This window comes from Bubalus bubalis, chromosome 20 (assembly GCF_019923935.1).
Source record: "Bubalus bubalis isolate 160015118507 breed Murrah chromosome 20, NDDB_SH_1, whole genome shotgun sequence".
In the NCBI taxonomy this organism is placed as follows: Eukaryota; Metazoa; Chordata; class Mammalia; order Artiodactyla; family Bovidae; genus Bubalus; species Bubalus bubalis.
The window spans coordinates 59432372-59438819 of NC_059176.1; the positions used below are offsets into that span (position 1 = coordinate 59432372).

General features: G+C 38.9%; 1 long non-coding RNA gene across 3 annotated transcripts; it reads right to left on the bottom strand.

The window, feature by feature from the left end:
* Positions 1-201: 201 nt before the first annotated feature.
* LOC123330724 lies at positions 202-5869 on the bottom strand. 3 transcript variants are annotated; one of them, XR_006546806.2, is made up of 4 exons: positions 5784-5869; positions 1541-1700; positions 687-824; positions 202-372 (listed from the first exon to the last, which is right to left on the bottom strand). It is a non-coding gene; the product is annotated as an uncharacterized LOC123330724 (long non-coding RNA). The 3 variants fall into 3 exon arrangements; XR_006546805.2 differs by lacking the exon at positions 5784-5869 and adding an exon at positions 1888-2073; XR_006546804.2 differs by lacking the exon at positions 5784-5869 and adding an exon at positions 1802-1943.
* Positions 5870-6448: the final 579 nt, after the last annotated feature.

A 6448-nucleotide genomic window follows, 5' to 3' on the forward strand; every position in this document is an offset into this window, starting at 1 on the left:
TATATTTTTATTTGATCTCAGGTTACACTTAAAGGATCTTATATTACATTGACTAGAATTTTTGTTTATTGTAATTGAGGTGATTGATGATGCTTCCACTAATTTTGAAACAATCCAGTGGACATTATCTTCATGTTGCTAAAGATATAACGGCATCTATTTCCCTAGCTGATTCGATCTGGTGGAGGCGGAAAAAATAGCTCAGTTTAATTTTTTTATTTGTGTCCTTATTAAAAGAAAAAAAAGAAGAATAAAATGGTGACTTGAGCCCATCCCCAAAGCTTTAACCAATTGACTATGATTGAATACTTTTTCTTATTACTGCTCGCTGGGATCTTCTCATGAAATGCACATTTCATTTTTATCCAGGACCTGGGGATATGGGGCAACAGAAGAATATTACTTGAAATTCGGCACACTACTGTCTATAGAAAGCTGCACAGCATGATTGTGGAAGAGTTATAATTTTAATTCTTTTTACAACGTCAAGATTATTCCAAAGTTAAATTATCATTCTCTGTTAAACCAAACAGCACTGTGGCGGTTTTAGTAGGACAAGGTGGCTTATTGTAATTGGTAGGATCTGTAGATTCCTATGCTGAAATTTAGATCTAAGTATTTCCAAATTAATAGGGTGATTGGAGAGGAGGGATATATTTGCAATCTGTTTGGGCTGAAATGGGTACCTGGTGCCACGAATCCTCAGGCAGCAAGCCATCATTACGTTTATTACCGCCTCCGTGATAGCCAGGTCGAAGCACCTGCTCTTTCTCTGGATTCTTCAGGTAATCCCTATCAATTAATTCCTGAAAAACAGTAATGACCTGACAAAGATGTGAGTTTTTATAATATTGAAGAGGGATGCCTTTGACATTGGTCAGTGGAAATGCTGTACTTGCCAAATCTGAAAGTTTTAAGAATATGGATGCATAGCTGAAGTGAAACAGAAATGAGTTCTGTAATACAACAGAATCTGCTACAATCCTGTTTCTTAGTATGAGTTTCTACTCTGATAGTCTCTGTTTACAGAGTCTGTGTCAATTGTAGGGTTTGATTATATGACTCATTCGGAGATGCTGGGCTTGTGATTGTGTTACCAGTATCTTTCTCGTTTTGCGTAAAAAGAAAAAACAAAACCAAAGAAGTTATTTTTTCCCCAGATGCTATAATAGGGGGTATTAAAATGTATAAATAGTTAAGCATTGAGAATACATATATTTAGGACTGGAAAAAAGGACAAAAATTCAGAACTACAGTAGAATCAAAAGTACAAATTTACTTTGTGTGCACTACTTAGCAGCTTATATTTCTAGTATGTAATATGTCTTCTTCCTAACAGAAATTCATGATGAAACAGATCAAACAACTTGGCAAATCTTTCAAAGTGGAAAACTGAGAATTTTGTTCATGTTTCTCACAATAGCAACAGAGATTTTTTTTCACAATCACTTTATACTGTCAGACCAAAAATAATTAAATACATTTAGGTAAGACCAAATTAATCAGATTAGAGCTCTCACCAAGGAAGAGTGGAACATACCTTTCTGTTCTTCTTTGCTTTATGATGCATCTGTAGGAAAGGGCCTGATATGTGAATGCGTGGCCAACATTTAACAATTGAGAGACTTCAAAGAAAAAATATAGATTGTTAAGTTTTTCTTGAAAATTGAAATCTGGCAACACAGGAGCTTCATTTCCACCTGTAAACAAAAGGCTCGATTTGAGCAGCTATCTAACCAAACATACTCTCTCTCCCCATTTTCCACAATCTACACCCAGCCCACTTGCCCACTTAAATTACCAGAGTGATCATCTGGACCTTCCAGTTGACCTTCCCAGCAATCTGTGGTTCAAAATAGGAACAGCCATACCCTCTGACTCTCTCACCTCTCTGGTCTATGCAGAAATCTTCTTTCTTGGCCATGTCAATCACCCTACCATCTCCCATCTTTATTTGCTGGTTACCCCTAGACTTTGCTAGGTCATCCCCTACTCAGGAAATCTCACTTTGCTCCAATCTGTGTTTTTCATTTGCCTAAGACAAAAACTTCCTCCTGGGTAGCATTTCCCATTGCTCTCAGCTCTGTCTGTCCTGGTCCCAACTCTAACTCACATTTCTTCCACACTTTGATACATAATCCATTCAACAAAAGAATTAATATTGACTGAAATGAATGTATTTTCAATTACACCATTCTCCTTATCAATTTCTTAAATGACATTGCAGAAGACATGTTACAGGTGCTTGTAACTCCCCTTCGAGCTAGAATTTGGCCCCTGCTATTAGATATTTACATTAACTGGTCATTATTTATATTAATTTCTCTTTGAGTGTTTCTACATTTCATTCTTACTTCTATACCCACTCTCACTAAATAAGACAGAAACTTTCTGAGGCGAAGGACAAAGACCTTTTAGTTCTTGGTGCCCTTTAAAAACAAGGGATACACTACTATGAGCCAAGTCTAGAACCCTATCTCTTGCCTCAGAATTCTCATCACATTTTGCACCACTTGCCATCACTTACTACATTTTATTTCATATTAAATAGCAATAGTGTATACTCTCCTCAAAGGCAGGCATTGTGCCTTACTGAATTTTTTATTCTTAAAGGTAATCACCTTTCTATGTATTTAAATTAAGTAAAAGTAAGCTGATGTCAAAGAATATTGACAGGTTCAATGACATGAGAACAACATGAGAATATCAGTCCCTGAGATTAATATTTAAACTCACTAACAACGCATCCAAGACTTATACTCAGAGCTTGAAATATCTGCAGATCCCCCAGGATAAGGAATCACAGAAAGGAAGAGCCCCTCATTTTGTTGTTTTCAGTTGCTAAGTTGTGTCTGACTCTTTGCGACCCCATGGACTGTTGCCCACTTGGCTCCTCTGTCCATGGGATTTTCCCAGGCAAGATTACTGGAGTGGGTTGCCATTTCCTTCTGCAGGGGATCTTCCAAACCCAGGTCTCCTGCATTGCAAGTGGATTCTTTACCACTGAGCCATCAGGGAAGCCCCTTGAAGGCCATGAGCAAATGTACAGGCAGCGATTATTCATAGGACTCCTATTTGCTTTAAGATCATACCCACTATCACCACATAATTGGAGACCAGGTATTTTACACCATTAGTCCTTCCTTTGATTTAAGGCCTTAAATGTTGCCAATCAAAGAGACACACATCTGAATTATTTTCTGATGACACTGGAATGGGAATCAGTTTGTCAGTACATCTGAAAGAGTCCTTCAAGGAGAGGGAACACAAATGAATATATTTTGATTTAGGAGTTGGGAATGAGAATAAAGTGAGAAGAATTCTGAAATGGAGAATCTTGATGGGATAACCATTACATTAGGGCCAGAAAGCTATGGAGCATGCATGCACATGTGTAAGTCACTTCAGTCTTGACTATTTTCGACTCTATGGACTGTAGCCTTCTGTCCATGGGATTCTGTCCATGTAGGCTCTTCTGTCTATGGGATTCTCTAGGTAAGAATACTAGACTGGGTTGTGATGCCCTCCTCCAGGGAATCTTCCCAACCCAGGGATCAAATCTGTGTCTCATATCTCCTCCATTGGCAAGTGGGTTCTCTACTATGAGCACTACCTAGGAAGCCCAGTGTATGGAGTGCGTGTGTGTGTGTAAGTTGTGCCTGACTCTTTATGACCCCACGGACTGTAGCCTGCAGTCTCCTTTGTCCACGGGATTCTCCAGGCCAGAATAGTGGAGTGGGTTGGCATTTCCTCCTCCAGGGGGATCTTCCTGGCCCAGGGATTGAACCTGCATCTCCTTAGACTCCTGTATTGCAGGTGCAGTCTTTACCACTAACACCATCAAGGTATGGAGAGAAAATGTTTATTTTTGTGAAGGGCTTTTGTGTGATCTTGAGCATAATCATGTGGGGTTGCTCCCCAAACTTTTGCCAAAGTTGATTGATTCAAGGTGCACTGGGGTATCTCAAACACTCCCCAGAGTACTTCATTTTTTTAAAAAAATTTTTTGTAGTTTTTCCTAGACTAAAAGAAAAACAAAAAATCTTAAAATTCTATGTCAATTTTTTTCAAGTTGTATGTTTCAGGTATGACTTCAAAATAAGAATGCAGATGAAAAGAACCTCCATTGGTCATTTATGCAAAATTCTTGGGGGAATGATAAACCTTCAAAAATGTGCAAATTATTCATCCAGAAGGAAAAGAAAGGCACAGAGGAAGAATGATTGGGAAGGAGGGGGGAAGGGAAGACAGATGTTTAAGATATTGCATTTAGTTTTCCCTGTTTCTAATTGTTACACCAAATTCTATCCATTCCAACACATGCACTTTTCTTTCAGGCTCTCTTTCTACTATACCATTCTGTTTCTTGCTCTCTCTATACCCAATTCACATGTATAACACACACACACACACACACACACACACACACACACACTAGAGTTTAGTATCCTTATTCTGTTATTTCCAACAGCAGAACCAATAACCAGATGGCCAGAAGATACATCAGACTATAAACTCTTGTATGAATAGCCTCAGAACCAGGTAGGCCCAGTTGTTTACTGGAAGACACTGGTGTCTATGTCTCTGTCCTTAGGATCTGCCTTTAAGATTTCACTTTTTGTGTTTTGGAACAGGCTCCATTAGAAACTTTAAGGAGAGAAAAGGACAATCTCAAAAAAAAAAAAAAAAAAAAAAGCTACCACCAGTTATCATTTGAAGGACCTTGAACATGTTTCTTAGACATCATTTTTCCTATTTTATGGACAAAGAAAAATGAAACTGCCCGATGGGATTATTGCAAAGGTTGATAACATGTGAAATCGCCAAATAGGGTGACAGACACATAGTGAAGACTATAAATAGCTGTTTCCTCCCTCTTCTCCACCATTTATTTACTTGGCTATGAATGAGTTCCAAGAGACCCTTGCAGAAATGATAATAAACTTCATGTCTTTAACCAAGTCAACACGAATTTTCGCTTTCGTTACATCAGGCGTATGGAAGACTTGTAAAAACAGCAGTATAATGAGAAAGATGAACGGAATGTCAGAGCTACCTTCTTGAAGAAGGCTTCTGGGCAACAGAAGAAGCAGGTTCCGTGGTAGGTAGATCTGTCTTTCAGAAGAAAAAGGACAAAGGAAGTCTCCAGAAATCTATCTTGGGTAGGGACACTCTCTTCAGTGTCAATATTTCTTGGATTCTTCCTGCAAGAGCCTTAAAAGATCATAGAGGAAATGAAAAAGCATAGAAGTATTTTTTTCCAAATATATTTCAGTGTCCCTGTCAATATTCACTTGGGATCCACCATTGATTCAGAGATCGTCAGAGGACATGTGGTCCAGATTAATAGCCTAAATTAATTAATTAGCTTCATTGTTTCATTGCCTTCACTTCTCTTCCTCTGTCTTCCTTTCCCCCATCTCTCCCAATTGCTTTTCCTCTGTGTCTTCCCTTTCCCTTCTGGAGGAATAATTTACCCATCCTTGATGATTTATCATTCCCCCAAGAATTTTGCATATATGAGCTGTGAGGTTCTGCTAATTTATGTTCCTATTTTGAAGTCATATATGAAACATACAGCTAGAGAAAAAAATTGATATGGGATTTTACAATTATGTTTCTTTTATTCTAGGGAAAAAAGTAAAAAAAAAAATATGGGGAGCATTTGAGATGACAATGAGAAACCACAATGCACCCTGAATCAATTAGCCTTGGCTCAATTTTGGGAGCAATCACATAATGTTGGTCAAGGAATTTACTCTTCCAAGTGTGAGAGGACTCACCACATACTGGGAGGGGAGGCAAAGTCAGTGGGTCAACAGTTAGGATTTCTCCAGGATCACCATTTTGATCACCATTTTCTCCAAATCTATTCCAACTGCAGTAAGATGGAGACAGAAATAACTTACCAGCTGTACCCATCAATTAATTACAGAGACTAAAGGGTCCTCTGAAGCTCTGGAAAGGCATTAGCTTTGTTTACGTTTCAAGTAACCCCTCCAATCCAGGTGAAGATCCTCTTGGCCAGGCTAAGTTTTAATAAAAAGTAATTACATCAGTTATGTCCTTTCAAAATAGAGAATAAAATAATGAGGATGGAGAGGTGATTCAATACTTGGAAATTGAAAAACATAGTGAGAAGTCTTTCTTTCCTCCTTTTCCTCTGCATCCTTTCTCCATCGACTGCTCATGTCTCCTCCTCCTCCTCCCAATGGGAAAGGCTGTTGAGCAGAAGACAATCCCCATGAAAGCAGCTAATCATGGGGCTTTTGCCAGTTAATCAGTATCTCTGTGGCTGACCATTGTTTACAGAGGGAAGGGGCCTGCAAGATTCTTGACTTCAGATCCTGGAGGGCCGCAAGTCAGGGCCTTCAGCTCTCCAGCAAGCCCACTGCAGCCTCGATTTAATTAACTGCCTCTCCCTGCCCTGGTGTGACTTGCATGGCCG